A 12148-nucleotide genomic window follows, 5' to 3' on the forward strand; every position below is an offset into this window, starting at 1 on the left:
TGCATTTCCCTTTCATTATTTTTAGCCAGCCAGTGGCATTGGCAGAGTCAAAGGGTGGAGGGAGGTAGGAAGTGCTTTCTTGAAAAGTCCCTGTAGAATCCTGAGAAGGTTAGGGGATGTTAACCCCCTGTGGGTATGGCACCTGGAGCAGCTGCCTCAATTATAAATGGGTGAACTACAGATTTAGAGGGCCTCCCTCCTCACCCATCCCTTCCTCCCAGACCAAGAAGTAATGTAGCCTAGTTGGAAGAGCATGGCCCTGGGATTCAGAGGACCTGAATTCTAAACTCAGTCCATCAATTTCCTGCTTTGTGAGCTTGGACAAGTCATATAATTTCTCTATGTCTCAGTTTCCTCATCTGTAGAATGATAATTAAATGCCTGCTCTCCCTCTCCTTTAAACTGTGGGCCCCATGTGGGACAAGGACTGTGTCCATCCTGATTATCCTGTGATGTACAATGCTTGGCACAATGTAAAAGATAAATCAATTCCACAGTTGTTGTTATTATTACCTACCCAGATTTGTGTAGGCCTCTCTTCGGGTCACCCTTCCCTCAATCCTTCCTCCTTGAGTGAAACTGAACAGACCCAAGAAGTTTCACTCAAGTTTCATCTCCTTCCTCCAGGCTGGGATGTATCCTTCATGAAAGAAATGTAATTGGAGTCACTTTTAGCTTTTCAAAGAGCATCTGCATTGTTAATGTCTACTTTGAAGAGGTCAGTCCCTCCCTTATTAAGGACAAAGAATTACTGTCAGAAATTGCTCACCCCATTCTTTTAAAGCCTGAAAGTTCCCCACAGAAGTAACTTTCCCTCTAACTTGAAGTAGTAAAACTTTTCACTAAGTTTAGGTATTCAGCCACTCAGGCACCAGCTCTCTCTTACCTTAGAAGCTAGAATTTAAACTGAGGAGCATTCTTCTGATTTTTAACCTGAAGAAGGTAACTTTGTCCTCCATCAAAACCTAGTAGAGTTGTGTGGACATGTTTAATATAATTTAAGGTTGAAGGGGAATTTTTATTTAAAGTGTGAACGCAAATTCAAAATTAGCTCTGTTTTTGGTTTTCAGTACCAAGGATTGAAATAATGAGAGTCAAAGTGATTAGTTTATTGTGGCTCAGAGAAACATTTGTTGAATCAGAGCAAAATGTTTAGAAAGGTAAAATAATGTGTTTAAGAACATACAGCTGGCTTCCTGTTGCCATGGTGGGAGAGAGAATATTGGGCTGGATGGATCACTGATTGACCCTATTAATAACAAGTCTACTGTTCCTATGTTCTTATGTTGACTGCACAGGTTTTGGGTCCTGAAGAGATAACCGTCTATCATTCTTGGCAGAAGAAACCACCATCGTGAAACTAAGAACTTAGAATGAGAGATATATTCCATTTTCTTTGTCAGAACACATGAAACCCCTTTCAGCTACCAAAGAACTGGGCTTAAAAAGTGAGTATGGAAAAATATAGAATTGGAGGAGCAGTAAGGAGAATCTTTTGATCTCATAGAAAGACTTCTTGAAGAAATAGAATTTCAGAGGATCTTTGAAGGGGTTTGTGGACTTGGAGAAGATAGAAAATGGAGTCAGTATAAAATGTGAAATTGGAAAATAACTGGGAATCTATGGAAGGGAAAAGAGGGGAGAGAATATAGGATAACTTTGAAAACTTAGGGCAAAAAGCATTACTATGCTAGATTACTTGTGAGATGACAATAATTTGAAAGTAGAAAATCACTGGTAATCTTCAGTGAGGTCTGGATCAAACCCAAGATTTTGTTCACTGTGGATATTAAACTTTGACAGTACTTCAGTCAGAGTGGATGTGACCTTATTAGGATGTGATTAATTGAAATGGGATTTAAAGATAGTGGGTGGATGGTCTCATAATCAACCAATCAACAGTATTGACTACTGTGTCCAGAGCACTGTACTAACTACCTGGATGAGAACAGTAGAGTTTGTAAAATCTTTGAGAACAGGAATTATATATACTATCTAGTGGGGTAAATGTCCAGATCTGGAAGCTTTTATTCCCTACTGTGGTCCTTTAAGTAGGTAGGTTCAAGGAGAAAGGCAGAAGACTGTGCTCTCAGATGGAATAGATAAGGGAATAGGGAACAGATATTTACTCTTCAGGTTTAAAGCACTGACTGAAGGGCTAATCACAAGGGGCTCACTCAGATTATGAATCCCTTAGAGGACAGAGTCCGAGGGCCATCAAGCTCTGTTTGTTAATCTCCACAAAGTTATCCTGGCATTTTGGGATTCTGTTTTCTGCTTCTACCTCATTGCATAGTGTACTGTTGTGGTCACAGGACTTGGTAGTAACATTATATTCTGGTTTGCCATTGAAAATCTTTAATAGTTTGTAGGGTTTCTTGGACTTGGGCTTGTACATAATCTCAGTTCTTTTCAGATTTTTTTTCAGTCCATAGTTCTATACTGCCTCTGCAATATGATTCTTAATCTTTTGCATGTTTTCTTGTGTAGGTGCTTCAAGAGCTCAGTCATCAACATAAAGCAGTTCTCAGGTGACTCTTGATAATCCTCAGAAGAGTCCCTAAATAGATTGGAGTTGTTTTCTGACTCCACCTTCAAGGTACTCTCCTTACAGTCTCAATCATGACAGCTTAGAAAATGTTGAACAGTATGAAGCCCCCACAAAGCACCGTTTTACCCTGGAGTGAGGTTGAAAGAATCACTGGGGGTACCTTCAACTGACTTAACTAACCATTCCCTTGTATAGTAATGAAAATATTCTCAGTGATGTATGTAAACTGCCAATAGGAAATTTACTTTATTAAGAACTACGAAGACTCAGGTACTAGAAGCTACTCAACTCATTCAAAAACTTTCCCTAATTGTTTTGTGACTATAAACCAAAAAACATTTGCAGGCATTGAGTGGTGATAATATTCTTTGTTCTGAAAGTAGGTTTGGAGGGGGAATGAAGATTTTGAAAGATGGAGAAAGGCAACTGGAGGGAGGTACTCTATCCTATCGTCTAGTCAAAAAAATCTTATGCTTTCCTCCATGTATATGTCAAAATTTCCCAACATAAGTCTTTCAGTATATCTCCATACTCTAAGATGTTCAGCAGACCTAGGATACATCACACTACCCCCTGTACTGAGGCCAGATTGAGCAATTCATGTCATCTTGAGGTAGTGGTCCTGACAAGGGAGCCAGTGGAGTTTGTTGAAAATATCCTATGACATTCTGTTCTGTCCTAAAAGACTCAGATAGTTCTAAAATTGCAGCAGCAGCATGGCATGGTAGATAGAGCACAGGCCTGGGAGTCATAAGGTCATGGGTTCTAATCCCAGCTCCATTACTTGTCTGCTGTGTGAACTTGGGCAAGTCACTTCACTTCTTTGTGCCTTAGTTACCTCATCTGTAAAATGGGGAATGAGCCTGTGAGTCCCATGTGTGATCAAGACTATGTCCAAACTGATTTGCTGTCTCCATCCCAGTGCAAATACCATTATTATTATTATAACTGACCCAGTTATATGCCATGCATATAGAGACGCTAAACTCTATTGTATTTTAGAATCTACTATGAATTTGCCTACTCAAGTGTAGCTTCTGTTTGCTCCAGGGTCTGGCCGTGTGACCTGGTGGTGCTGTCAGGAAGTAAAGGTCACCTAGAAAGGTAGGGTGTTAGACTTCAGCCTGTTTGTTTTTCTCATTTGCTTGCAAGGATTTATAATTCTGAATTCTACCACCAAAGTAGCTGGTGGAAAGGGAGAGGCTTTGTTCCAGGATCCAAGGGAGTAAAGGTTGAATGGTTAAAGAGTCAAACATTCAAAAATATGTTTAACTTGTGCAGATGGCATCTATTCTAAGGATAGATTTCTTTAAAATGTAGGCTTTTCAGTGACAGGAACTGGGTCCACTCTTAGTCTGCAGTTTACTGCCTAGCATGATCAAGTCTAAAATAAGACCCTACTAAACGAAATTCCTACTCTCTCCATATTTAGGAACACGTTCATCAACTGGCTGCGAAGTGAGTTCACACATAATGGGTTAATTTAGTCCATTATCCAGAGGATAATTTTGAGTTGATCAAAAAAACCCCACTCTTCCCAAATTTATTACCTAACTCACTGCATGAAAGAAGAAGAATTTTAAATGGGATCTGCAAATTTTGCATTTGCTTTTCATGCTGACACTTCCCTCATTATGAATCAGTCATATTTCTTGAGCACTTACTGTGTGCAAGGCAGTGTACTAAGCGCTTGGGAGAGTGCAACACACCAATATAACAGACACATTCCTTGCCCATGGTGAGTTTACAGTCTAGAGGGGGAGACAGACATGAATATAAATTATGGATACGTACATAACTGCTCTAGGGCTGGGGGTTAGGGGTGATGAATAAAGGGAGCAAGTCAGGGCGAAGCAGAAGGGATGGAGAAAAGAGGAAATGAGAGCATAGTCAGGGAAGACGTCTTGGAGGAAATGTGCCTTCGGTAGGCTTTGAAGGCAGGGAGACTAATTGTCCGATATGAAAAGGGAAGGCATTCCAGACCAGAGGCAGGATGTAGGGGAGAGGTCTGTGGCAAGATAGGTGAGAATCAGGTATAGTGAGTAGGTTGGCATTAGAAGAATGAAGTATGCATATTGGGATGTAGTAGGAGACTAGGAGGATGAGGTAGGAAGGGTCAAGTTGATTGAGTGCTTTAAAGCTGATGGTTAGGAGTTTCTGTTTGATGCAGAGGTGGATGGGCAACCACTGGAGGTCCTTGAAGAATCAGCAAACATGGACCTTTGGCCTGATTTGCTGGGTATTTTACATTTAGGCATCAAAGTCTGTACTAATTTAGGCTAGTTTGAAAAAGTGAACATTCAATGATCAGCATTCGTTTATGGCAATCTTGCAAAAACCTGCCTGCTGATTCCTGCTGGGAAAGAAATAATTCATTTGGGATGGAGTGAAAAATATTCTAATATAATACTTAATATTTCCAGCAATGCTTCTGACACATGGATAGGCTGGGAAACCTTTGGATTTATTCATAGAATTAGTTTATTGAGGCTAGTTTTGTAAAATGCCATTAACTACAAAAAGATCTCAAGAACTTTTTATTCTGCACAACCTACTTCACAATGGTCTATGGCCTCTACACTCTGGGATAGGTAATCATTCATAACAAAATGAAACCTGTTTGAAAGAAATTGCAACTTTTGAAGACTGGCCACATTTTGAAAACAGCTGCGTTACCACCACCTACTAATAATTTCTTCTAATAGAAAATGATGCCTTACGGGCTACTTCATAGTTTAGCTGGAAATTGGCTACTGGGGGATTTGGGATTTGGAGTTTGATAAAGGGATCAATTAGTTGTTTTTGTGATACATAGAATAATTGGTTTTACTTCTGAAAATAGCCACTGGGCTTCACATTGGTTCGTTAAAATGATTACTCGCAGAAATATTGAACTGCCAATTAATCAGTTTGTTTTGAATCACCCTGGCTTTGTGCAGCATCGAGTCTTTAGTTACCAAAGGTAAATTCTGAATGTCTAGCCAAAAACTGACCAGGCAGTTAGGCTGGAACCTGAAACAAGGACAATAAAAGGGAAGAAAAAATGGATACGAATTTAACCTGAATTTGCCTTGAACTGATGCTTTTAAAGTAAGATTGATAGAAAACAGTTTTCAGGATGAAATAATGCATACTGATTTATATAAAATGCTGTTCACTGTATTTTTCTTTTTGTATTCAACCTAATGAATAGATATGCCTTTTTATTTTGTGGTACCCTACCATTAAATGATACCATCATTTTTTTCTGCCTAAATAAATTTAAATTCTTGTCATCTACTATCTCTATGGGAAGATTTGAAACATTATTCCTAATTGAGATTTTTACTGAATATCTTTTAAAGATAAATTTGTTTTATTCTTTCACCCACTATTTAAAAGGATTTTCACATTTTTATCTTCTAAAGGAATTGTCAATGAGAAACTAAAACTGCATAGACTATACATTAAAATCACTTTAGTTTTTAAGCTGTCATGAACTGTTTCAAAAAATGCTAAGTTGCTATTGTTTAATGTCTGTCATTTTATAATGCTTTAGAAGTTATCTATCCTGTAAAATTATTAACTGATGCTAAAATTGCCTTGTAAGTATTAGGACAATAGCAATTTTGTAACAGCTGGGACACTGCCAGTGTAAGATAAGTACATTTTGCTCTGTAGATTCATAAAGTGCTTTGAAATGGTTTGTAACTGATGGATGGATGCATTTTCTAAGTGTAGAAAGCAATATTTTGTAGAAGGAAATGGCTTGAAAGCTGACACACATGCATGCAAATGCCATTCTCTTCAGTAAGTAATTTGCTTTTTCTTTCAAAAGCATAAATGGCATAGTTAGACACATTATTTTGTATATTGCACATAACAATACAAGATGCACAAAAACAGCAAGTACAAAACATTTCATATTGATAGAAGAACCCACGGCGGTGGTATATGATTAGCATAAATGTATACACAGGGAAGTAATGCCTTCAGGATTAAAAAGTGAAAGAAAAAAAAAGTTCTGCTAACTTCAGGAAATGGCATATTCAGGCTATTCACTTACCTGCTCCGACATCCAAGCCCCCGTCTTTTTCAGTTTGATTATGCCACCTCATTAGAATCCACTAACTCTGATAAATGAACAGACTCTGTCAGATGCCTTTCCTTGTGAAATCCCTGCATTTAGTGGCCATTAAAATCCATTAAGATGAGAGAGATACATAAGAAATACTAAGCAGCAGGGGTAACCCCCATTATGGGGTGAAGCTGCCCCGTATCGTGGCCTAGTGGAAAGTGCACCCAACTAGGAATCAGGAGTCTTGGGTTCCAATCCTGGCTCTGCCACTTGCCTGCTCTGTGACCTTGGGCAGGCCACTTAAATTCTCTGTGTCAGGTTTTTCCTCTGTTAAATGGGGATAGAATATCTGTTCTCCCTCCCTCTTTGTCTGTGAACCTGTATGTCCAATCTGATTCTCTTATATGTACCACAGGGCTCAGCATATACACAGCACCTAGTAAGTGCTTAATAATAATAATTGTGACATTTGTTAAGCGCTCACTGTGTGCCAGGCACTGTACTAAGCACTGAGGGAGGGGAAACGACACAAGCAAATTGGGTTGGACACAGTCCCTGTTCCACATGGGGCTCACAATCTCAATCTCCATTTTACAGATGAGGTAACTGAAGCCCAGAGAAGTTGTTACTTGCCCAGGATCACACGGCAGCTACATGACGGAGCCAGGATTGGAAAACAGGTCCTTCTGACTCCTAGGCCCATGCTCTATCCAGTAGGCCACGCTGCTGCTCACCAGTCATTTACTCTGTTTCATGGGACCCTTGAAAACCTCAGCCATCACACCACTTTGGGGAGGTAATTGAAAAGCTGATAGGGCATAAGTGAGCGGCATGGAACAGCGCCAGGATCACAAACAAATACAACACCTATAGTGTTTAGAAGAAGGGAAGAGCGTCACAGGTGATATCCAAACCACCAAGTAAGAGGGTACCCACATCAAAGTAGCTTTGCTGGACAATTAGCTCGTACACTGATGGTGAGCTAAAACACCGGAATGCCTAGGTGGAACTGGCTTGCTAGTTATGGAGGTATAGCTAAGGGCAGAATTAAAGGGAGGAAGGACAGTCCCTGAGGTTTGTTGCACATATTGCCACTTGTCAGCTGTGTGACTGTGGGCGAGTCACTTAACTTCTCTGGGCCTCAGTTCCCTCATCCATAAAATGGGGATTAAGACTGTGAGCCTCACGTGGGACAACCTGATTATCCTGTCTGTATCTACCCCAGTGCTTAGAACAGTGCTCTGCACATAGTAAGCGCTTAACAAATGCCAACATTATTATTATTATTATTGTTATTATTGTGAGCGCACTGTCTGGGGCTCTAAGCTCAGTTCTGAATGAGTTTAAAGTGCAACAGGCACAATCAAAGATGATGTGCAGTGTAAGAGCTGAGGGTGTGGAAATGTTGGGATTGTAGGGGTTCTAATGACAAACTGTAATAAAGAGGAAGCAGGGTGCCCTTGGTGGTGCATTCTGAGCTTCTATCTTTCTTTGCTGAGAGGCTTAAGATCAACTGCTAGTGATTTCTCACACCCTTGCTGTTTCTAGAGTGTTTGTTGGAGCAGCCAAGGACTATTTTAGCATGCACACAGTGTGAAATGGAGGGTTGGTAGTATTTCAGTCTTTTTAGCCACATTTCTAAACAAAGATAGGATTTTGCTTCAGTAGCATTGTCTTCAAAAATGAAAGATAGCTACACTTAAAAGAGTTAATTGTGGCCCTGGTAAAGTCCAATAGCAGCACAGTGCTTTACCAAATCTAATATTTTAGTGGAAAGAACATGGGGTGTAAATCAGGAGATGTGGGTTCTAGTCCCATCTTTGCCACTGACCTGCTGTGTGTCCTTGGGCAAGTCTCTTAACCTCTCTGGGACTCAGCTGCCTCATTTATAAAATGGGAATCCTTCTTTGATTTTGAACCCAGAGATGATGACTAATCTATCTTTTAATCTCCCAGAGCACTTAATACATATCAGTCAATAGTATTTATTAAGAACTTACTGCATGCAGAGAACTGTACTGAGTGCTTGGGAAAGTACAATACAGTAGAGTTGGTAGACGTGATCTTACAGCTAAGCACCTACTATGGGCCAAGCACTGTTCTGATTGCTGGGAAGATGGTTCTCCTGCTTTCCATAGGTCATTTATTATCCTCTTGATTATCGTGATCCACAATTTTTTAAATTTATATTAGTGTCTGTCTTCCCCTCTAGATTGTAAGCTCCTTGTGGGCAGGGAATGGTTATACCAACTCTGTTGTATTATACTCTCCCAAGCACTTAGTAAGTGCTCTGCATACAATAAGTGCTCAATAAATGCCACTGTTTGATTGATCATCATCATTATTATAGTAACCATTATTAGTGGCAATGATGCTGATGATAATTATTATAATGATGACAATGGCTCTTTCTATTTTATGGAGTCTATTATTCCTTATTTTAGGCTCATTGGTGTCCATTTTTCATTTTGAGTTGCAGGGCAAAAGTGAGGTGATTCTTGAATTCCGTGGGGGACCAAGAGGGATAGGATATAAGAATGACATATGGGACTTGAAGAGTTAATGTATTGGAGTGACTTAATTTTGGGTTCCTACTTCAAAATCCTTAGCTCCATTTGGAAACTCTCAGATCTTGTCTAAAGCCTTGGATTTGTGAAGCCAAGAGTCTAGTCTCAGACACGGTGGAAGTCCAAACATTAGCTTCAGGCCCCATATACGGGAATCCATTTTTGTGCTTCCGTCTCTGTGAATAGGTGGGGAGGGAGGGACGTGGCTTTCCTCATCCCCATGGAGTTGACATCTATGATAGGTTGAGTTGTCTGTCACAGACACTTGATTAAAGTCATTTCTAGGACTTGCTGCAATCATGTATCCTGACCACTCCTGTTCATTATTCTTCCACTCTGTCTCAGGTTATTATTGGAATGGTATCTACTGTCAGTACAGATTGCTCTCACTGTCTTTAAAATGCACTCAGTGTCTTTTTTGAGTGGGATATTTTCCCAAGGAAGTAGCCACATAAAACGCATTAGTTAGCCAGAGGTGTGTATTGTCTGTTCTAGAAAACTTTCCCCTTGAAGTTTTTACACATTTTTGCTTTCTTTAAAGAAACTGAATATGACTGTAGTTGTTTGGGAACACGGCCAAAGGAGTATTTTCACAGGGAAAGTTGAAATTTTGAAGAAGAATATTTCTTTCCTGTAGTTGAAGGCTCTTGGTGGACAACAATCTGCTTTCCCCTGGTTGAATATCAGGACACTAGGAATTTCTGACTCCACTTCATTAAGGCCTTTCTGATCAGGCAAAATTCAAAAGATTATATACCAACCTGCAGAGATTTTTTATTTTCCATGTTTGAATTTGGATCTTTGGAATTCTGCAAATCACTGTGAAAGCCCAGTGGGCCCTGATATTTTATTCCCAACATTTCATGAGAGTGAGACATTGACTCTGTTTAAAGTGAAGGGAAGAATTGGTGATGAGCAGGTTAATTTTAATTGTGAGGATTTCCAAACTGGATAATTTGGGCCAATGAATCCCCCTCCCTCCTTTCATTTTGTCCTATGCTGACAAAGTCCAGTCTTAAACCTAATTATAAGTTCTGTGTTGCTACATGAAGCAGTAAATTGACCATAGAGTCATAATGGATGTAATTTATAGCCTGAATGATGAGTCCTGGTTGTCCTGACTGCACACCATAACCCTAAAATAATTTTGAGTGGTCTGTTTGACTGTGGCTCACTATTAACGAGACATGTCCTTGAAAAGTTTTCCAGTAGTGGTGGTGGGTTTCATTGAGTCATCATCACTCTCCCTCAGATGGTTCCTCAACGGTCAACAGAACACTCTGAGAGCTGATTGGTAGGAATAGCAACTACAGTCTATTATCAAGGATCCATGTATGAACTCAGCAGCACCTGCCTCTGCTATGCCTTCATCCAATGCTTCAGACAGAGTTAAGAATGTCCTTCACGCTAACCATCCAAAAAGTTGGGATACTACTCCTTACAGCAATATTTGGAATCCATTAATTAAACCAACTAAGAAGATATTTCATGTAACAGTGACCAAATGTGCTCTAGATATAATACAAATAAACATAATCTTGACAGTCTGAAGGGAAGAGGCCAAGGCACAAGAAGAAGAAAAGGAAAAAAAATGGATTCTTCATGTCATAATAGACGTAGAATTTTATCCTATTACAAGTTTGCAAATGGAGGGGATTATCCCCCCAAATTCCACCCCCAACTGCACCAAGTCATTCTGCTCTCTAACCCACACCAACTCCATTTGTACTGTTCTCTCCCAAACATTGGACACACAGTAAGCACTCAATGAATATCGCTGATTGATTGATTTTCCTTATCCCACTCCTTCCCTATCCCTACAGTATGACTTCAGATAGCAAACCAAATCTTTCTTCAGGAACATAATAAACTTCCAGCCTCAGACATGCTCATACCAACTCTTAATCAAATGGTTGCAGGGCACCATTCTGATGAACTAACTCAGAATAGAGAATAAAAATAACACTTACAGAGCTGTAGAGAACTAGATCATTGTTTTACACTAAAAGAGACCTAACAGTTAATAAAAAAACCCTCAAAATAAATACTGACACCTGACTAATTTCCTGGGTTCCTGATGTTTCATTCAGGCTGGTGCACAGTATCAGCTTAGAGCAACTAGACAATTCAAATCTGGACTTCCTTCTGCACTGATGAATTTGAGAATATGAAAGATGAATGGGTGCAACTTGTCCCTGAAGATTGATTGCCAATGGATTGCAAATATCAATTGGACAAGAAATTTGGAGGAAAGAAAGATGATGAACAATTTATTTCAATATATATAGCTGTTTTTTGGGCTTGAAGATGAGACTACTGATGGTGAGATTTTTCTTCATGAGTGAGAGAGTGGCTGATAAGGTCAATGCTCTGTCTGATGTGCAATCTCTTCCACATGGTGCCCAGAGAAAAGATAACAAAACACTCTTCAATACAAAATATATGGAAAATGATGTGAACAAATCTGCAAATTCAGTCAGGAGAGGTTTGATCCTTCCAAGTGATGGCTAACTGTCATATTGTAAAAAGAATAGAGACAAGACATTAATTAAGACTTTGCCAAAGACGTGACAAAAATAATTTAACTCCTCTTTTTGCTATTTGCAGCTCTTAATACCATTGAGACTGTTCTTTAGTCTCAGATGATGGTTTGAAGAGGGAAACCTATTTTGCAATGAGTGATCAGGAGCTAACAAAGCTGCCATCAGTCAGTCTCTATTTAAAAGTTGTGCCAATGTGCTCAATGCCAATAAAGTAAGAAGATAAGTTCACCTTGTGGATGAAAAGGTGTTCAGTGGATAAGGGTAGCTCCTTATGAATGATGGAGCATGCATTTCTGGGAAGAAGGAAGGGAGGAAGGAATGAAGGAAGGAAGGAAGGAAAGGAATAAAGAAAGGAAAGAAGGAATGGAGGAAGGAAAATATAGAAGAAGGGAAGAGGGAAGGAAGGAAAGAAGGAATGAAGAAAGGAAGG

General features: G+C 39.6%; 1 long non-coding RNA gene across 2 annotated transcripts in view; it reads left to right on the top strand.

Moving 5' to 3' along the window:
* Positions 1–12148, top strand: part of LOC120638825 — a 148896-nt gene that overhangs the window by 61466 nt on the left and 75282 nt on the right. The window contains exons 2-3 of one of the 2 annotated variants that reach the window (XR_005660805.1): positions 1299–1448; positions 2491–3183. This is a non-coding gene — a long non-coding RNA (uncharacterized LOC120638825). Of the gene's footprint in view, positions 1–1298; positions 1449–2490; positions 3184–12148 lie in introns of those variants that run through there. The other variant, XR_005660804.1, reaches the window with a different exon arrangement.

Source organism: Ornithorhynchus anatinus, chromosome 14 (assembly GCF_004115215.2).
Source record: "Ornithorhynchus anatinus isolate Pmale09 chromosome 14, mOrnAna1.pri.v4, whole genome shotgun sequence".
Classification (NCBI taxonomy): Eukaryota; Metazoa; Chordata; class Mammalia; order Monotremata; family Ornithorhynchidae; genus Ornithorhynchus; species Ornithorhynchus anatinus.